General features: G+C 38.6%; 1 protein-coding gene across 3 annotated transcripts in view; it reads left to right on the top strand.

The window, feature by feature from the left end:
• Nucleotides 1-22,859, top strand: part of ralgps2 (Ral GEF with PH domain and SH3 binding motif 2) — a 177,126-nt gene that overhangs the window by 24,063 nt on the left and 130,204 nt on the right. The window lies entirely within an intron of this gene.

Genomic DNA, 22,859 nt, shown 5'->3' with positions numbered 1-22,859 from the left:
TCAACATGAGAACGACATCTTTTTGTGCTGTGGTGGCCACCGTCGTGTTTGGACTTAGCGATTCGTGGCAAATCTATAATACAACGCTAGTGGCCGCTGTTAATTAAGAACTGCGCCTTTGAGTGGTCTGTTGTTGTCTGTTGTTGTTTTGAGTGATTGCATATATTGATATTGTAAAACCACCAGTTTTTAAGTTTATTTCACTTGGTTTAAACACCGTGACCATCAATGTATCATGATTGTGCATAAACATTTGTACAGTTTTGCAGAAACCCCAATATTTCAGTTTAGGAAATTGATCTCTAGGGCCCATTATAAAGTACTTAGTAGGCATGTGCCGGTATCAAATTTCCATGCTGCGATTAATTGATTAAGGTTTTATCACGGTAAGCTGTATTATCATGGTATTCAATTATATGAGAACTACCCCAGATAGCACAATCCATCTGGTTTACGTCTATTTGACGTCTGCATTTACATCTGCAAGACATCTTAAATACATAGTTTGCTCATCTGCAATACGTCTCGGAGACGTCTGAACGTCTGTAATACGTCTGCTAAAGATCTGGAGATCTGCTGCTTAAAAACATCTGCTAAACATCTTTAAACTCTGCTAAACAGAGCTGTTGTACATCCATTCTAAATCATAAACATCTTACAGACATCTTCTAGATGTCTATATGACGTCTGACAGCAGACATCTCCGAGACGTATTGCAGATGAGCAAATGATGTATTGTAGATGTCTTGCAGATGTAAATGCAGACGTCAAATAGACGTAAACCAGATGTATGTGTGCTATCAGGGACAGGTTGAAAATATTAACCAACTTCAGTGTTTTCCTCTTGCTAACAACTTTAATTATTTTAAATAATAAAGAGAACCTCAAACATTTAAATATAAATAAAACAACACACCGTAATAATGTATAAAGTGAGTTTATTCAAACAGAATAAAGTGCAAACTGCAAAAGAACAACTTTTGTTATCTGCTTTTAAATATACTTATGTCTGTACAACGCTAGTACTACAATTCATATTATTATTATTATTGTTTGAATAACAAGCCAAGCCAGTGTGTTAACTATTATAGCAAGCTAAACATTTATAAACAGCAAATTCACTCGCACTTTGTGACAGTGTATGACTTTATTGCGTTCCATCAACATATAATTAAAATAATTATTCTGCCACACTGTCAAATTTAATCGCTCGGCTTACTTTTAACCCAAAATATTTCCAAACCTCAGACTTCACCCTTTTAGAAGGGGGATAAATCGTAGGCAGCGTTCCTTCTTCCGCCATGCTTCCTCTCCATGTGGTACTGTTTACATCAGAGTGCGCATGCGTCTTTTGCTCAGCAGCACACACACGTAGGCATCTCCACATGGGGAATGGGATTGTTTAGATCAGAGTGCGCATTCCTACGCAGCATACATGCAGTGTACTTTTATCCGGTTGATGAAAAATAAACAAATACACGTTCTAAAAATCAAAATGCTGACCTATATTTTTTCACGGTATTTGAAAGTGCCCGCAATAACAACATCGCGCAAATCCATTACCGCGGTTAATCACATTACCAAATATTGGCACATGTCTAGTACTTAGGAATATTTTGTACATTCTTTTCCCTTACACTTCTATTTTTAGGGTCAGTTTATAATGTGAATTACTATTCTCTGTTCTAAAATGTTTTAGGGGATGCTTGGATAAGTGTATTGCACTTTCCAAATGATCTACTCTACACTATGCAGTATGCACTCAACCATCTAGTATGAACTTGAGAAGGGTAATGTCACCTCAAATAACTGCACAAATTCTATTTCAAACAAATAGTAGGCCATATGCAGTATACTATACAGTGAGCAGCATGCATGTATTCCGTTGCAAACAGCTATGGCCCATTCGAGAAAATGACTGTTACAGAATGTTCGGTTGCAATCAGAACTTATTCTTTTTTTAACAGAGCTCCTCAAACACACAGGCTTTCACTCTTGTTCTCGATTGAAGGCTGTAAGTAGTTGCCAAGGTAACCTAAATGCCAGTCATGCAGTTGGTCCACAGAGGGAAGTCAGAGGTGATGAAGGCTATCAAAAGTGCCTTGTCTGTCTGCCAATGAGACCGCTGAGACTAGCTACTGGAGGGCCCGTATGACTGCTAAAATGACAGAAGACATGGATTTTTTTACAATTTAACTAATGCATTTTATGAAATGTGCATTTTAGTTTTATAAAATGTAAAATAGTCTGCTAAGTTGTCATCTGAATGTTATCCCATTGGTTCTTTCTATCTATTGTAGTTGTTTTGTGATGTCATTTTTTTGGTCATTTTATGTGAACGATCCTTTAGATGAGATACTGCTTTGGAAACGTTATAAGCATGTTTAATCTCTAGATATAAATTTATCTCAGACACTTCTATTATGATTCAGTAGTACTAGTACCATTCGTTTGTTTGTTCGTTGGAGAGAGCACTTACTATGGCATGTGTGGGTGCGATTTATCTTTAACCTTTCATCTAGATTTTGGTCACCTTGTATGGTCAGCTTGTGTGTGTGAGGAGCTAACACTCCTGATCCTTGTTTGGTTATATGTGAGATTTTGGCTCTATGATATGACTTTGAAACACCCTGATTGTTGGTGGTGTGTGAGAGTGAGAAGACTGTAAAGTGGTTGTGATGTTAAAGGCCGCCAACTAAAGAGGGTCATCGTATGCAGAATTGCAGATGTTACATGGCACCTTGTACCATGCCAACAGTGTTGTGTGTGTGAATGCGCTTGCAACTGTACATGACCTATCTAAAATGCAAGGTGAGAGAGATGGATGATGGATGAAAGAGAGCCAGTGAATAACCTTTTACTTTGAAGTTTATGACAAGTTCAGTATTGTGGGTTAGGTGATATAGAAATTAGCCAATTCAGCCATTGGGCAGGTTTTGAGCGTCGCCCGACTGTGTTTTGCAGCTAAAGTAAGTCTCTGTCACCTTTTTAGCAAACCTTAAAAAAAGTGCATTTAAGTCTTCAATGTGCACAACATTGCGTTTACAAATAATAGTGTGTATTAGTTTTAGAACGCAAAAATTATAGTAAATTCAGTGTGTGAATATTATAATAGGCCTATATGACACATAGTTTAAATCACTTAGGCTGGTGCTTGTTGACTGCAGAGATTACATCTCATCTGGTTGACAGTAACAGTGACCGACAACAACAAAATGCACGTTTCCCCCTCAGTAACTTTGAAACGTGATATTTTCGGAAGAGATCACGACTTCACACTTGAGCACAAACCATGTCACAGTTGAGCAAGCATGTGAAGCTAGCTTCCCTTCTCTCACCACACACACACACACACACACACACACACACACACACACACACACACACACGCACAGGCTTTGGTTGACTATCCCCGTGGGGACAGTCCATAGGCGTAATGTTTTTATACTGTACAAACTGTATATTCTATCCCCTATCCCTAACCCTATCCCTAAACCTAAAGATCATAGAACACTTTTTGCATTTTTAGATTTGTAAAAAATATTGTTCTGTACAATTTATTAGCTTTTTTGCCCCTGGGGACCTCAATTTTGGTCCCCACACTGTAAAAATTAAAGGTACTTTGAGGAACCATTTGGGGTTCTTCACATTGCCACGCCGGCGGAACCCTCAGGGGAAACTCAAGGCACCGCTTAATGAAGGGCGTTCTCTGAGGAACCCTCAAGGCTTCTTGGGGATCCCTTTTATTAAATGGTCTGGAACCATCTTGGTGCTTCAAGGCACCATTTCACAGTTTATATTTGCTATTCACAATATTTTAATAAGCAGAAATACTAAATCAAATACAACAGTTTATTGATAACAACAACAATTTACATTGAATAAATATTTACAGAATGGTCAATATTGAACATTACCATTCTAAATTCATGAAATCACATGTATAATTAATATTGTGTTGGTGATATTGTTATAAATGAAAGTCTTTATCTTAACAAAACTAACCAAATAATTTGCCTTAATTTTAAATATACTGTACATACAGAAATATTTCAGGTACTTTGTACAAATGTACAATTGTAAAAAAGTCCAGCAAAAAAGTAGTCTCTCATAGCAAGGCCTACACCCATGGTAAAGTTGTAATTTGCCAAAAAGCAAATCCTTGCGAGCTCGAGAAAACAATGCTGTTCTCTCCAAATGGGTTTCCTGCTATTACCAGGTGGTGTGAGGATCCATGTAGTCAAAGTCAAAATTATTTCTATAGTACATTTCACAATTTTGCATTGCTAAAGTATTTATGGCAAAAAGAGAACAGGAGCTGCGCCTGTTGGCCTTAGGTGTCCCAGGCAGTGCAAGGATGAGCATCAGGGGGGCTGGGTCTGTTGGCCTTGGTTGCCCTGCGAATAAGACATGGAGACCAAAAAGAGGGATTTAGATAACGTCTCATAAAACATTACATTTAATCATTTAGCACATCACAAATTGGTTTACAAATGTAACAATAAAAAAATATTACAATGCCTGAAGTCACTGTTTTGGTCTATGGTTAAGGAGTAAAATAGGCTATTTATAGCACAACTGTAATAATCCACTTTATTCAGATTTTCCATTGTCAATAGTATTTTTACATGTGCAAATATAACAAATAACATAATAATGAAATATCATAATAAAATAATACTTCATTTTTTTGCTGCTCAACTGGAAAATACTGAAAATTCTGAGTTAAAAGGATAAAAACAGAACTGAATGATAAAAATATTTAATTACGACAATTTATGTAACATGGGTGGGAAAACCATTCAACACAAACATCAATAAGTTAAAAAAGAGCTATACATTCACTAAAAGTGAACATAATAGCTAAAAGTGCTAAAAGTCATTGTTTGTCATTTAACACTAACGTTACCCATTTAACGTTAGCCCCACAAGCTTCATCTTAACTTATATTCGTTAGCATCTCGGCTAAAACATGCGCTGCCTACACTGTGTAAATAAATGGTTTAAACAGCCAAAAGCGGCCATACAATTAGACGTGTCAGAGTATACATTTATATAAATAGTATATAGTTAGTTATTTAAGTTATTTATATATTTTGACTTTACTTACATCCAATGGGACAGTCGAGAGGTTGTTGCGATCCGTTATTTTGAATTCCCGCCTCCAAGGGACAGTCGAGAGGTTGTTGGGTCCGTGTATCTTTTGGCCATTTGTTTTTCAGTTTGAACTTGAACAAACGGTGAGTGAGAAAACGGCGCCATTTCGTGCGGTCCAGTGTCTCGCGCAGCTTTGCCACGCAGATTTAACCCTGGCGAGCTAGAAAGATGCGGATGCGAACTACATTAATATTTGTGATATAAATATTTATATGAAATGCGCTAGGTTGCACAGAAGAAAGTCCAGTCTATAATCTGCCCTGTACGATTTGTGGACGGTTGTTTAATGTGAGCAATGAAACATACTTTCTGTACAGCAGCGGAGGACTATTTATTCGGAACCGAGGGACAACCGAAGACGTCGCTTACTGACCTTTGATTTGCCAATCAGCGGAAGGGGGCGTTTCATACCGCCCACATGTGAGAACTAGTTTTCAAGTTGTTTATTCGTTTTTTAAACGTTAGGTTGAAAAGAAAAAAACAGTCGATATTTCGTTTTTCCGTTTTTCTGTATGCACAAAAATAAAAAAACGATGTGTTTCTTCTTATTTCAGCCTTAAAAGGGAAATCCAATAAATAAATAAACCAAAACGAAATAACGACCCTAATTATAGTTTTTTCATTTTGGGGTGATTTCCCAGGGTCTTCTGCGCGCGCACGCTTTGCGCATGCGCAATGTACAGCCGCTTACCGGGATGAAATGGAAATGAATGCATTTGCATATGCTTTGTTTGTACTTTTCACTACCACTAAAAGAGTCACACTGAGAGAGGACATGACTGTGGAAAATATTTCAAAAATATATATTGAACAATGCCGTTCACATACAATACTTTCCAGAGCTTACAGTCGAAGTTGGTTAGCATTATTGCTTTTAATATGTGACATTTAAGTAAACAATTAAGTAGCCACAGCTGGCTTGTAGCAGCAAAGGTGTAAATCCATGAATTACTTTTGTAATTTATAAGTTATGTGATGCGAACAGCCCCTCCCCCCGTAACCTCACTCAACCGAGTTCATTAGGTTCCCCCAGCTAAAACTACTGTCGCTATAGCGTAATTCATAAAAGATGTTCAGTTTGTGTTGAAACTGTGAGGTTTTTATGTAGTCATTTGCACTATTACATTACATCAGTTTAGGCTACTGTTTTTAGGTAACATGCCAGAGCCTGTACCTCACGGAGGGACCATAATAATGTTGCAGTGTTCCCCAGAGAGCATGCGGCCTCTTTTCCGATATCTCGTGATATGTCATATTATTTAAAAACATTTGATGAATATGAAACATGTACAGCTCGAGTGAAGCCATTGTAAATGATAACTGATCGATCGCGAGATTCGTGAAGAGCTCTAGGCGCGCTGCCGCGCTCGCAGAAATCCGTGCAACATCACCCAAAAATGAGAAAAACAGTAATTAGGGTCGTTATTTCGTTTTGGTTTATTTATTTAATGGATTTCCCGTTTCAAGATGAAATAAGAAGAAAAACATCGTTTTTTTATTTTTGTGCATACGGAAAAACGAAATATCGACTGTTTTTTTTCTTTTTCCGTTTGTTATATTGAATGGAATAATCAAATGATCAGATGATACACGGACCACGGACCTTGTTGCGATCCGTTATTTTGAATTCCCGCCTGTCGCGCGAGCGGAACAACACCGGTGAACACTTGTGCCACTGATGTTTGATCGCAGACGGATCGGCGACATCAAAGCACAGTGAGAGCTATTTGTGAACTGACTGATCTGTATGCTTTAGAGATGTTATTCTAAGTCCGTATGCTCTTTGTCATAAGGTGATCGATCTGCGCAGAGCTGGAAAAAGTTAAACACACATGCTAACGAAAGCGCCACATGGCACATGCCTTGACGCTGAGACATTGGGCCAACAGCGCCACAGTACTGTGGAGGGCGAGACTGCACAATAAACACAGAGAGCAGCAGCAGTTTGTTTGGAAAGCACAACAACGTTTACATTTTCAAAAGATTTCAGTGACTTAGGATCCACTTATAGAATAAAAATGTTTATTTATTATATATCAATATAATTAATTATATAATACAAATTGTAAGAAATATAAAATTAAAAAGCTTGCTGAATTTTTTCAAAATAACATTTAGCCTTTTCTAATCATGTGCATGATTTTAAAATGTGCGTTCACTTAGCAGGGGCCAAAAACTAAACTTTGGACTATTCTCATTCTCATAAAACATCAAAATGATCAGACACTAAAAATCCCTATTTCATGCAGAATTTTGTGGGGTTCCTCTAGATACTGTCATGTACAAGAGAGATTCTTCAGGAACCACTTACAAGTTTACAGATCTTACAAGAACCATTTTTTTGAATTTGAGTTCCTTCAATAACCCGCAAAGCACTTTGAGGTCCCAGTGTAGTGAAAAGGTGACTCCAGAACTTCACAACTGAATATGGGGTTATTCAAGAATCTTCTAGGTTCCTGGAAGAACCACAAAGACTGTAGATGGTTCCACCATAACCCTTTTATTGAGAAGAAGAGCTTTGGAGCACTTAAAATACAGTTTAAGGTTCTTTGAGTACACAACAGGATATTTGAGGCACCTTTTATTTTTACTGTGCACGGTGACACGAGTCCCCATGTGTTGGTGTGTATTCAGGTTTAGGTCCCCACCGGGATATACAAACATGAACACACACACGCACAGGCTTTGGTTGACTATCCCCGTGGGGACAGTCCATAGGCGTAATGTTTTTACACTGTACAAACTGTATATTCTATCCCCTAACCCTATCCCTAAACCTAAAGATCATAGAACACTTTTTGCATTTTTAGATTTGTAAAAAATATTGTTCTGTACAATTTATTAGCTTTTTTGCCCCTGGGGACCTCAATTTTGGTCCCCACGGTGACAAGAGTCCCCATGTGTTGGTGTGTTCAGGTTTAGGTCCCCACCGGGATATACAAACATGAACGCACACACACACACACACACACACACACACACACGTCTGGTTTACTATCTGCGTGGGGACAGTCCATAGGTGTAATGTTTTTTTATACTGTACAAACTGTATATTTTATCCCCTAACCCTACCCCTAAACCCAAAGATCATAGAAAACGTTTTGCATTTTTAGATTTTTTAAAAATATTGTTCTGTACACAATTTATAAGCTTTTTTGCCCATGGTGACACGAGTCCTCATGTGTTGGTGTGCAATCAGGTTTAAGTCCCCACCGGGATATAAAAACATGTCCACACCCACACACACACATTTACACGATTGCTTACATCAGAATCAGAATCAGAATCAGATCAGAATCAGAAGAGCTTTATTGCCAAGTGTGCTTGCACACACAAGGAATTTTCTTTGGTGTTGGAAGCTTCTAGTACAGACATTTAACACAATGACAATACAATACATCTGTGTGGGGTGTGTTTAGGCATGCACTTTAGAGGGATGGGAGTGCCTCCTCTTTCTTGTTCATATGCAAACACAGACACGCTCACACACACACACCCAAAAACATGTAAACTTTGGTCCATTCCCGCCTGTCCTACATAAAATCAAACCATGTTATCAACACACATCGATTCGAACAATGTGTCATGCTCCTTTACACAACAAGGTCTACTTGGTGTGCATGAGGATGTTGGTTGTCCCAAATTGCATTAGCATGAACCTTTGATGCATTTTGGCCATAAAATGGCAAAACAACTAACTTGAATGTGATGAAGGCTGGCATGATGCCTTTTCGAAGAGGAAGGTTGCAAAACTTTTTGTCAGTTGCTGGGAAATAAATTTCAAAGTTGATGCAGTGAGCACTTCCAGTGAGCGTTTCCAATCGGTTGAACGTTTGTGCAAAGTCCGTTTACGGAAGTAGTGCCACTCGGCAGCCATGTTTGCAATAGGGCTGCACCGATACCAGTATCGTTATCAGCCCGATACCAAGCTCATGTACTCGTACTCGTAATGACACACCGATACCAAAGACCGATACCTCACATGACATACATAGAGCCCTATGATTTCCACAATGCGGAAAACGCGGACGGAATCGAGGAATCCAGGCATTTCCTAACAAGAAATTAGCGCTGAACAGCTAACAGCTAACGTAACAGTTAACAAAATATTCAGATACTGTTTAAATATGTATTCTGCTTGTTTGGCGTTACCGTGTGTGAAAGAGTGGTGCGGTTGCGTGTACTGAACGCATTGTGCTTGTGGAGCTTTCAGCGCCAGCGTTTCACTGCACGAGGACACGAACACATAAACATACACCATTTGCGGCGATCCGTCAAAATAAAAGTCTGGTTAACTTAAACAAACGCTCTTTGCGGCGAACAAGTTATAATACACTCACATTTTACCACACCACCCCCCTTAAATTTTTTTATAATTTGACCACAGAGTATATTGTTTACTTTAGTAAACTGAAGTAAATGTGCTAGTAAAATTGTGCTACTTATCTTAAAAAATAGAACTTGATTAAAAATAGTACTTAAATTTAAGTAGACCTAAAAACTAAAGAAAAAAAGAAAATGTACCAGTAAGATACTGGTTTATTAACATTGTTGTACATTATACAGGCATCGGTTATAGGTATCGGTATCGACGAGTACCAGAAAAAAAATATCTGTACTCGTACTCGGTCTTTAAAAAATGGTATCTGTGCATCCCTAGTTTGCAATGTCTCTGGGCAGTTATTTGTGTCATAGTCCTATAGACTTGAATGGGGGAAGGCAGAAATTTTAATATCGATTGCATAAATCACAATTAAACAGCATGTTTCCGATCAATAACTAAACAAGACATGAACTGTACCATAACTTTAGTGTGCCTCGCTTAAATTGAGGTAAAATTACCTTTTCCGATGTCGCTTCATCTACTGCGCAGGCACCCAGGCTGGCAAGCGCCTCACGAGAGCCCCGCCCCAGAGAATCGTCAGTCAATTTTGATTGATGATTGGCTCGTTTCACTGGAAGGCAGGACCTCCTTCCCTAGAGCGGCCATATTGAGCGTTGCATTCCTCTCCATTCATTGTAATGGCAGTGGCACATCTTGTTAATATTAATATCATTGGTTTGTGCCAATTTTTGTGAGTTGCTTCAAATAACCAATCTAGCACACATGGTGTAGTTGCCATAATTTAAGCTTACTATAATTATTATTCACACTATGAATGATAATAACTATAAATAACTAAAGCAGTGTCCACACCAGTTAAAAAATAATGATAATGTTATGTTAATTCTAAGCTTGTGCACTGCAGTGTTCCAGTCACGAAGATGGATTTTCCATCGAAGCATGGATGATATGACTTTGGCTCGTATACAATTGTACACTGTAAAAAGCGAACAGTTGAATCAACTTTAAAAAATTACTTCAATTGGTAACACCTAAATAAATTAAGTTTTTTCAACTTATTATTTTGCTTTTGACCAACTTAATATCGCAAGGTCAGTTAAACTCACATTATTACATTAATTCAATCCTAATATTTACATTAGCCTAACATAATTTTACAGCATTCCAACTTAAATGTATTCAATGTTTATTTTATTACAAACATGAAATTCATACTTAATTATTGCTAAAAATATATTTTTTTATTTGTGATTTTTTTCTGAAAACAAATTATATCAAGAGACTCAAGCTGCTTTTGACAATATCATATATTGAGAACATACACAATGACAGCATTCTCTGCATTGCAAAAATGTAACAGAAGAGTTTTCTCTGCAAATTTTGTTTATAAAATAAACTGAACATTTCATTAACATTGACTGATCCATTCCATTTTTTATACTGCGCCATACCTTATATGCCCAAAACTGAGCTTTTAAAATATTCATAAAAATATGTTACAAAAACATCATGACATACTCTTTATAACAGCACAGTAGTCAGTCACTGAGCTACATGTAATCAATCCATACATATAACCAGGGCTCTAGAGTGCGACCAAATTTCTCAATGGTGCGACTGAAAAAAATCTGAGGTCGCACCGGTGCGACCGGCCGTTCGAGGGGAAAAAAGTCTCTGCGAAAGTTAAGGCCTGATCTGTCCGAAAATCATAACCAATGATCTGACACGCTAGACTGCGACTAAATGGTCTCATTTTGCGACAATTTTTCCTACCAGTGCGACAAGTTTTTCCTAATGGTCGCACCGTTGCGACTGTCAAACTGATCAATATATAATTTTTGCATATTATAAATTTAATGTGCATAAATGTTATATTGCGCAAGCTGCGCATTCAGTCACTCATTTTCGTCTCCCCTCCTTCAACCATTCACTTATCTATCAGTGCCCCTGCCCCCAAAGATGTAATTCGCGGGTTACGGGTAAGAGGCGAAGGACCGAAAAAGCAGACGAGTGAAGCGCTCAATCTTGCAACTTAAATAAATATTCAGAATACAAGAATTTCCCCTGCTAAGGTACAAAACAGCAAAGATAACGAAATGTGTTGCAAGTATTGTATGCATAATGCCTGCTAATGCAGGACACATGTGTTTAAACTTTATGCACTAAACTATTGTATAAAGAACTCTAACAATACTGCAAAGCATACAAAACATTATAATCACGCTAAATACTATTTATTTGTAAGTCGCTTTTGATAGAAGCCAAACGTGTATCAATGCAGCTTTCATGAAGAATAATCACTAAAAGCCTTCAGGTCTCGCGGGTTGTTTGAGATATGCGTGCGCCCAGAGAGTCAGAGCACAAAATACTAAACGGAGTTCTCTTTCACGCCTTCTTACTCTGAAACGGACATATTAACACTAAATAAACTAAAAATTACCATATTAACAAGAAACCTTGTAAAGGTATTCAGTTTGTTTCGTGACCAAACAGTTGGGCAACAAAACACGTGTTCCAGTATATTGCGCGAGCTCTTAAAGGGGCAGCAGCATAATAAAGATCTCTGTTTATAATGTTCATCAAACAACAACGGACGGGCCCAAAAACACTCACTGATATTAAAGGAATTGTGTTCTCTTATAGGAGTCGTTCACAACAAATAAAGGAAGAAAGTAGCTTTAAGAAAGATGTGCTTTAAATATGGTAAAGTGTTGAAAGAGAGTTTACATATACAATAAAAATAATTCAATCATAAACAATGATTTGTATTAATTTCTAATTGATTTATTAATGTATTAAACACATTTTAATGAAGTTTTAGTGATTCTTTTTTCTTACCTCACCCCACGACTCTGGTGCTATCAAATTAAAGGCTGGTGCCACCAACTGAATAACTTGGTAGCACCAGTGCCACCTCTCTCAAGTGTTACTCTAGAACCCTGCTTTCTTGTAAAATTGTGCTTCAAATAAAGAACTTTATGTTGACCAGATTGTTAGTTAATCATTTACAAGTCAATATTGCCTATATGGACAGCGATTTAAAAAAAAAGTGAACTTGTAAAACTGCGGTGTTAAATGCGATGCGGTCGAAAATTTGGGTGCACCTAACTTTTGTGCTGGTGCACCTAAGAAAAAATGTTAGGCGCACCAGTGCAACCAGTGCAAAAAGTTAGTCTAGAGCCCTGATAACCATAATAAACATTAAATGAGAAGTGCTTCAATGTGACACATTTACTGTAATCTACTAACTCTGTGAAATTTTGTGTTGATCAAGTTGCAAGAAAACTTTCTGGACGACCTCGAAAGTAAATCGAAGGGGTTTCGGATAAACCAAGTTGATTACGTACATCATGCCCACAAGCTGATGTGACCGAAGTCACTTGATTCAAAACTTTCACACCCTCAATCACAATGCCTATGTCATCAGGCGGTTGAAGAAATTCTCCTCCCTCCTTCCGAACAACATACACTGCAATAGTGAGCTGCGCAAGGTCACTTTCACAATCATCTGCCTGGTCAACCTAAGGTAATGTAAATAAAAAAACAATCATTGCTAGGGGTGTAACGATACTTTGTATTACGATATTTCGAGATGCAAAAATGTTATGATGCACATCGTAGAGAGATGGGGATATTTTACTATATGTTTAATTCTATTCGTTCAGCGGTCAAGGTATTCGTACCTACACTGCGCCAGCGCGTCACGTGTGCTTATCTCACATATGCGGTAGAGAGAGAAGCAGAAGACAATCTGTGTCTCCAAGTGGTTTACAAAGTGTCATATTTTCCTTCACTATCGCCGTTAAAACACAGCAAACTTGAAGCGTGACTGCAGGCGAGTCACCCCGAAACTCATTACAAAGGGAGCACAAACGTTTTTAAATGCCAATGTTAATTTATCCGTTATCGTGAGCTGCTGCATAACGTGATATGCAACATAAAGTAAGCCAAAACAGTCCGATCAGAGAAGCGATGAAGTGAGTCGTACTGTATATTAAAAGATCGAATGACATGCTAAAAAACAAGTATGCGATCTGCATGATTGAAGAAATGTAATACAGTTTATGTAATATGTCTTTTTGAAAGATTTTTCTCATTCATTACTGTCTCAAGCAAAGACAGCGCAGCTTCAAAGAGACACGAGCCAATAGCGCTTGAGTGTGTTAGAGCGTTTCATTGGTTGAATGTACTGAATGAACACGCCCTTCACTGAACGAACGAGTCAATTGAGTCAAAATGAGACTGAATGAACTGCTACATGTCGTTCATGGTCTAATATTCTCTGTGTTACAACAATGCATATCCAGTAGTTACTCAACTTTTCTGAAAAATTAAGGTAATGACCTGGTTTAATTTAATTCCAAGGTAAAGAAAATTATGTTGAAACAGTTCAATCTTTGTATGGAACATTTAATTACACCAATTAAATGAGTTAATCCAGATAGATTTTAGTAGACTAATATACTGTAATGTAGATCCCGTCGACTAAAAATAGACTAAAACCATGATAAATTGGGATGACTAAAACTAAATTGCATTTTAGTGAAAAGACTATGACTAAAACTAAATCAAAATTTGCTGTCAAAATTGACACTGATCTTAATTCTAATTTCAGTTAAGCCTTAAAATGTTAAAATTCTTTATTAAGTTGTATGTGCAACAAAATAAGTTACTGAAATTGTTAACATTTTTGAATTTTGTTCAAAATATCGATATGTGTATCGTATCGTGAACCCAGTATCGAGATATGTACTGAATCGTGAGCTGAGTGCATCGTTACACCCCTAATCATTGCCATTGCTTTTTGCCGGCATAACAAATAAAATTTGTTCTAAAAATAAAAAATATGCCACTTACGTACTCTTTGATTAGGTCTTTTGGATTTTCCCCAATGTGAAACACACGCACCTCATCCAAAATTTGAATTAGTTCACCAGTCTTCTCACAGGTTGCTCCTCCTCTTGAACGGATCACTCCTGTTAGATTACCCATGTATGCATCGAGCTGGGCAAGAAACATGTCTTCCGTAGCTGTAAGCCTATGGAACTCCGCATTGATCTGAAATTAAAAAATAAATATGAACCAACAACAACAGTCAAACAAAATTGTATTATACAAACCAAAATAATGTATTTGTCAAGTAACACCAGAAACTAACTTTAACCTGTTTTAATACCTCAGAATGTCTGAAAAGCGCAGGCCACCTCGCCTTGAAGTCCTTAACACTGGGCTCCTGGTTCACTACCCCTTGCCACCTGTATGCAAATTTGAGAGCCATTTTTTCCTTGATAAACCTTTCATTTTGCCTTTTGTCAACCTCTGTTAAAAGTTCAAGTCTTTCTTTTTCAAGACTTTCTTGAGTCTCTCCGACAGGCAGAGAAGGGTAAAAGTTTGCTTCTGCACGTTTTGGCCTCTTCACTTTTTTTGCAGAGAAAATTCATATTATCTATTATCTACTATTAGGATTTTTTTGTAGAAATTACTTGCCATATACCGCAAAATGTCCTCAGTAATCAATAAACAATCAATAGCTCCAGGTCCTAAAGTTGCAGTATTTTTAAGTGGTCGAAATGTGTTTGCTATAGGTCAATTTTTTTTTTTCAAATCTGGACCTCTTCTAAACAATTAAGGGTGTTTTCACACCTATGTATCGATTGCTTTGTTCCAGAACCGGGGGTTAAATCACTACAATATTGAAATTTATTTTAGTTCGGTTCGCATTCACAAGGCAATATTTCCAAACGGACCAAACTTTGTTAATAAAAGTCACGTGCGAGTAAACTCTCCTTCGATTGGTCAGAGTGCATCTGTTTATTTTCCGGTCGATAATGAGCGTCAGCTGCGCGTTGTCACGCATATCTCACGGCGGAGCTCGGGAAGCATAAAAGGAGGAGAAGGACGAGAGAGAACCAGGCCTGGATTTTATGTTATGTTTTATTGTGTTTGTGTGGCCCTATGTGTGAAAACGCCCTAAGATTCTTTTCTAAGGATGAAGCAAAACACCTCAATCTGGTTATCAATCCTGGTCCTCGAGACTCCCGCTCTGCATATTTTGTAAGTTTCTCTTACCCTTTAGTGTTTTGCTCAATTTAAATCAGGTGTCTTAAACAAGAGAGATCATGCAAAACATTTAGAGCGGGAGGTCGCGAGGACCAGGATTGAGAAAGGCAAAAGAAGCTAGCGTTAAGCACACCTTCTCTCACTCTCCCCACCAAACCGGAAGAGGAGGAGGCACAGGTTTGCTTATCAACAATAATTGGAAATATTCCCCACTATCTTCCCTATGCAACAACCATTCATTTGAATACCATGCTGTTAATATCACTTTTCCCACTCAGCTCAGTGTTGTTGTTTACCGCCCCCCAGGTCCTCTTCACAACTTCATTGAAGAGTTAGATGTGTTGCTCTCATCATTCCCGGAGGATAGCGGCCCTCTTGTAGTCTTCGGGGACTTCAACATAGGGCTGGGCGATATGGCAAAAAAGTAAACTCGATAGTTTTTTTCTATATTGATTGATAACAATATTTATTTCGATATATATTCAATTAAAAAACTGTATTTAAAAGAATCTATTTTAAATACAGTTTATTAACAAAAGTTAACCTTTAACCAGTTAAAATTAAATTAAATTAATGCACTACACTAATTAATGCATTAATGTTGTAACACAGAGGATATTAGGCCATAAACAACATGTATCAGTTCATTCAGTCTCATTTTGACTCAATTGACTCGTTAAGTAAAGGGAGTGTTCATTCAATACATTCAACCAATGAAAGGGCTCCGTTACTGCGTACATTCGAACGCTATTGGCTCAGCAGTGAGCACCTGCACACATACATAACGCTGCAATAATTTCTTGCTCGAGTAGTGGGATTCATTCAATGTATTCAGTGAACCTTAAAGACATCTCACATAAACTGTAGTACATTTCTTTAATCATGCAAGCATCTTACATACAAGGTTCATTATTTTAATGTGCACACAAACTCACTTCATTACATCTCTAATCTGTACAGGGCAGCGCTGGTTTGCTTCATATGCACCAGCTCATGTTAGCAAATATGTTAACGATGGATATAAAAACGTTTGTGCTTGAGTTTCGAAGTAACGTTAACTCGCTTGCAATTGCGCCTCAAGTTTGTTTTGTTTAACCGGCGATTGCGAAAAAAAAATAAGACACTTGATAAACCGCGTGATGACAACTCGAGGTTAGTTTCACCTTTGTTTCTGCTTCCAGTAATGTTTTCCTCCTCATGTTGAGTTTTCTTTGCCAAGTGCAGTATGAAATGGACTTTGTACATTGACGCGCATGATAAAGGCTGCACGCTGACTGACTGTTGTTGCGTTTATTTCTGCGTTCTGTTAGACTGTAAGAGTAATACATATCGAGTCAAAATGCCAATAGCTTATCATCGTTTTTGAAATACATTCTATCGCGATTCGATATGATATCGTTTATCGGCACAGCCCTACTTCAACATCCACCTAGAGAAACCCTATGCCTCTGACTTCCACACCCTCACCGCCTCGTTCGACCTCACGCGCCTCGCCACAGCCTGTACTCACAGATCAGGAAACCAGCTTGATCTCATCTACACCCGTAACTCCACCACAGATAACATTCAAGTCACACCTCTTCACATTTCTGACCACTTCTTCATCACTTGCAACATACTCCTTCCTATATGCACTACACCAACACCACCACCCGTTTATTTTAGACGGAACCTCCGCGTTCTCTCTCCTAGCACCCTCTCTGCTAAAGTCACATCCTCTCTTCCCTCCAACTGTGCATCTCTAGATGCTGACACCGCCACCGACACCTTATGCTCAACACTTACATCCTGTCTAGATAACCTTTGTCCTCTGCCCTCCAGCCCGCGCCACCCCCTCCTGCCCCTGGCTGTCTGACATCCTCCGTGAACAACGGAGTACACTCAGGGCTGCTGAAAGGAAATGGCGCAAGACCAAGAATCCTGCTGACCTAGGGGACTACCAGTCACTACTATCCTCCTTCTCTGCTAGTGTTACCACAGCTAAAACGTCTTTCTATACCACCAAGGTAAGCAATGCGCCTTACACTCGGCAGCTTTTCAAGACGTTTAACTCTCTTCTTTGCCCCCCTCCTCCCCCACCCACTTCATCTTTGACCGCGGAGGACTTTGCTGTATTTTTCACTGAGAAAACATCATCCATCAGCGAACAATTCTTAGCACCTCAGACCTCTGTACACACCTCCCTAACTTCAAACATTGAACTCTCCTCTTTCACCCCACCGACTGACACTGAAGTCACCAGACTTCTCTCCAGCCACCCCACCACCTGTCCCCTTGACCCAATACCCTCCCATCTCCTTCAGGCCACTTCCAGCACAATCGCACCTGCACTCACACACATCATCAACACCTCCCTGCTCACCGGCACCTTTCCATCCACATTCAAACAGGCCCAGGTCACACCCCTACTGAAGAAACCCACATTGGACCCCTCTACTACCGACAGTTACAGACCTGTCTCTCTCCTCCCATTTATTGCAAAAACACTTGAAAGGGCAGCTTTCAACCAGGTGTCGTCCTACCTATCCCAGAACAAACTACTGGATGACAAGCAGTCTGGCTTCAAAACAAACCACTCCACTGAGACTGCACTGCTATCGGTCACAGAAGCACTGCGGCTAGCCAAGGCGGAATCTAAATCCTCGGTCCTGATTCTGCTAGACCTATCTGCAGCGTTTGACACTGTCAATCACCAGATACTGCTAGCAACCCTGTCATCACTAGGAATCTCAGGCTCTCCTCTCCGCTGCTTCAAATCCTACCTCTCTGGCAGATCCTTCAGGGTGTCATGGAGGGGCTCGCTGTCCACTGCCCACCACATGATCACTGGGGTCCCTCAGGGATCGGTGCTTGGACCGCTACTTTTTTCCATCTACACGTCATCCTTGGGACCTATCATACGGGCACACGGCTTCTCCTACCACTGTTATGCTGACGACACCCAGATCTACATCTCGTTTCACCCAGACGATACCACTGTAGCAGCTCGCATTACTGCCTGCCTAGAGGACATCTCGGCTTGGATGAAAGAGCATCACCTCCAGCTGAACCCTGCCAAGACAGAACTACTCGTGTTTCCGGCACACCCCACGGTGCANAACAGGAGCTGCGCCTGTTGGCCTTAGGTGTCCCAGGCAGTGCAAGGATGAGCATCAGGGTGGGCCGGGTCTGTTGGCCTTGGTTGCCCCTGCGAATAAGACATGGAGACCAAAAAGAGGGATTTAGATAACGTCTCATAAAACAATACATTTAATCATTTAGCACATCACAAATTGGTTTACAAATGTAACAATAAACAAAATATTACAATGCCTGGAAGTCACTGTTTTGGTCTATGGTTACCAGTACAATAGGCTATTTATAGCAACAACTGTAATAATCCACTTTATTCAGATTTTCCATTGTCAATGAGTATTTTTACATGTGCATATAACAAATAACATAATAATGAAAATATCATAATAAATATAATACTTACATTTTTTTGCTGCTCAACTGGAAAATACTGAAAATTCTGAGTTAAAAGGATAAAAACAGAACTGAATGATAAAAATATTTAATTACAGACAATTTATGTAACATGAGTGGAAAAACCATTCAACACAAACATCAATAAGTTAAAAAAGAGCTATACATTCACTAAAAGTGAACATAATAGCTAAAAGTGGCTAAAAGTCATTGTTTGTCATTTAACACTAACGTTACCCATTTAACGTTAGCTCCACAACCTTCATCTTAACTTATATTCGTTAGCATCTCGGCTAAAATATGCGCTGCCTACACTGTGTAAATAAATGGTTTAAACAGCCAAAAGCGGCCATACAATTAGACGTGTCAGAGTATACATTTACATAAATAGTATATAGTTAGTATATTTAAGTTATTTATATATTTTGACTTTACTTACATCCAGTGGGACAGTCGAGAGGTTGTTGCGATCCGTTATTTTGAATTCCCGCCTCCAATGGGACAGTCGAGAGGTTGTTGGGTCCGTGTATCTTTTGGCCATTTGTTTTTCAGTTTGAACTTGAACAAACGGGAGTGAGAAAACGGCGCCATTTTCGTGCGGTCCAGTGTCTCGCGCAGCTTTGCCACGCAGATTTAACCCTGGCGAGCTAGAAAGATGCGGATGCGAACTACATTAATATTTGTGATATAAATATTTATATGAAATGCGCTAGGTTGCACAGAAGAAAGTCCAGTCTATAATCTGCCCTGTACGATTTGTGGACGGTTGTTTAATGTGCAATGAAACATACTTTCTGTACAGCAGCGGAGGACTATTTATTCGGAACCTAGGGACAACCGAAGACGTCGCTTACTGACCTTTGATTTGCCAATCAGCGGAAGGGGGCGTTTCATACCGCCCACATGTGAGAAACTAGTTTTCAAGTTGTTTATTCGTTTTTTAAACGTTAGGTTGAAAACGAAAAAAAAGCCGAATTCTCGTTTTTCCGTTTTTCTGTATGCACAAAAATTAAAAAAACGATGTGTTTCCTCTTATTTCAGCCTTAAAAGGGAAATCCAATAAATAAATAAACCAAAACGAAATAACGACCCTAATTATAGTTTTTTCATTTTGGGGTGATTTCCCAGGGTCTTCTGCGCGCGCGCGCGCGCGCTTTGCGCATGCGCAATGTACAGCCGCTTACCGGGATCAAATGGAAATGAATGCATTTGCATATGCTTTGTTTGTACTTTTCACTACCACTTTCACTAGTCACACTGAGAGAGGAGGACATGACTGTGGAAAATATTTCAAAAATATATATTGAACAATGCCGTTCACATACAATACTTTCCAGAGCTTACAGTCGAAGTTGGTTAGCATTATTGCTTTTAATATGTGACATTTAAGTAAACAATTAAGTAGCCACAGCTGGCTTGTAGCAGGAAAGGTGTAAATCCATGAATTACTTTTGTAATTTATAAGTTATGTGATGCGAACAGCCCCTCCCCCCGTAACCTCACTCAACCGAGTTCATTAGGTTCCCCCAGCTAAAACGACTGTCGCTATAGCGTAATTCATAAAAGATGTTCAGTTTGTGTTGAAACTGTGAGGTTTTTATGTAGTCATTTGCACTATTACATTACATCAGTTTAGGCTACTGTTTTTAGGTAACATGCCAGAGCCTGTACCTCACGGAGGGACCATAATAATGTTGCAGTGTTCCCCAGAGAGCATGCGGCCTCTTTTCCGATATCTCGTGATATGTCATATTATTTAAANTTTAAGAAAGATGTGCTTTAAATATGGTAAAGTGTTGAAAGAGAGTTTACATATACAATAAAAATAATTCAATCATAAACAATGATTTGTATTAATTTCTAATTGATTTATTAATGTATTAAACACATTTTAATGAAGTTTTAGTGATTCTTTTTTCTTACCTCACCCCACGACTCTGGTGCTATCAAATTAAAGGCTGGTGCCACCAACTGAATAACTTGGTAGCACCAGTGCCACCTCTCTCAAGTGTTACTCTAGAACCCTGCTTTCTTGTAAAATTGTGCTTCAAATAAAGAACTTTATGTTGACCAGATTGTTAGTTAATCATTTACAAGTCAATATTGCCTATATGGACAGCGATTTAAAAAAAAAGTGAACTTGTAAAACTGCGGTGTTAAATGCGATGCGGTCGAAAATTTGGGTGCACCTAACTTTTGTGCTGGTGCACCTAAGAAAAAAAGTTAGGCGCACCAGTGCAACCAGTGCAAAAAGTTAGTCTAGAGCCCTGATAACCATAATAAACATTAAATGAGAAGTGCTTCAATGTGACACATTTACTGTAATCTACTAACTCTGTGAAATTTTGTGTTGATCAAGTTGCAAGAAAACTTTCTGGACGACCTCGAAAGTAAATCGAAGGGGTTTCGGATAAACCAAGTTGATTACGTACATCATGCCCACAAGCTGATGTGACCGAAGTCACTTGATTCAAAACTTTCACACCCTCAATCACAATGCCTATGTCATCAGGCGGTTGAAGAAATTCTCCTCCCTCCTTCCGAACAACATACACTGCAATAGTGAGCTGCGCAAGGTCACTTTCACAATCATCTGCCTGGTCAACCTAAGGTAATGTAAATAAAAAAACAATCATTGCTAGGGGTGTAACGATACTTTGTATTACGATATTTCGAGATGCAAAAATGTTATGATGCACATCGTAGAGAGATGGGGATATTTTACAATATGTTTAATTCTATTCGTTCAGCGGTCAAGGTATTCGTACCTACACTGCGCCAGCGCGTCACGTGTGCTTATCTCACATATGCGGTAGAGAGAGAAGCAGAAGACAATCTGTGTCTCCAAGTGGTTTACAAAGTGTCATATTTTCCTTCACTATCGCCGTTAAAACACAGCAAACTTGAAGCGTGACTGCAGGCGAGTCACCCCGAAACTCATTACAAAGGGAGCACAAACGTTTTTAAATGCCAATGTTAATTTATCCGTTATCGTGAGCTGCTGCATAACGTGATATGCAACATAAAGTAAGCCAAAACAGTCCGATCAGAGAAGCGATGAAGTGAGTCGTACTGTATATTAAAAGATCGAATGACATGCTAAAAAACAAGTATGCGATCTGCATGATTGAAGAAATGTAATACAGTTTATGTAATATGTCTTTTTGAAAGATTTTTCTCATTCATTACTGTCTCAAGCAAAGACAGCGCAGCTTCAAAGAGACACGAGCCAATAGCGCTTGAGTGTGTCAGAGCGTTTCATTGGTTGAATGTACTGAATGAACACGCCCTTCACTGAACGAACGAGTCAATTGAGTCAAAATGAGACTGAATGAACTGCTACATGTCGTTCATGGTCTAATATTCTCTGTGTTACAACAATGCATATCCAGTAGTTACTCAACTTTTCTGAAAAATTAAGGTAATGACCTGGTTTAATTTAATTCCAAGGTAAAGAAAATTATGTTGAAACAGTTCAATCTTTGTATGGAACATTTAATTACACCAATTAAATGAGTTAATCCAGATAGATTTTAGTAGACTAATATACTGTAATGTAGATCCCGTCGACTAAAAATAGACTAAAACCATGATAAATTGGGATGACTAAAACTAAATTGCATTTTAGTGAAAAGACTATGACTAAAACTAAATCAAAATTTGCTGTCAAAATTGACACTGATCTTAATTCTAATTTCAGTTAAGCCTTAAAATGTTAAAATTCTTTATTAAGTTGTATGTGCAACAAAATAAGTTACTGAAATTGTTAACATTTTTGAATTTTGTTCAAAATATCGATATGTGTATCGTATCGTGAACCCAGTATCGA

This window comes from Triplophysa rosa, linkage group LG15 (assembly GCF_024868665.1).
Source record: "Triplophysa rosa linkage group LG15, Trosa_1v2, whole genome shotgun sequence".
Taxonomy (NCBI): Eukaryota; Metazoa; Chordata; class Actinopteri; order Cypriniformes; family Nemacheilidae; genus Triplophysa; species Triplophysa rosa.
Note: the sequence above shows the minus strand (reverse complement) of the source record. Positions and strands in the feature narration are given on the sequence as shown.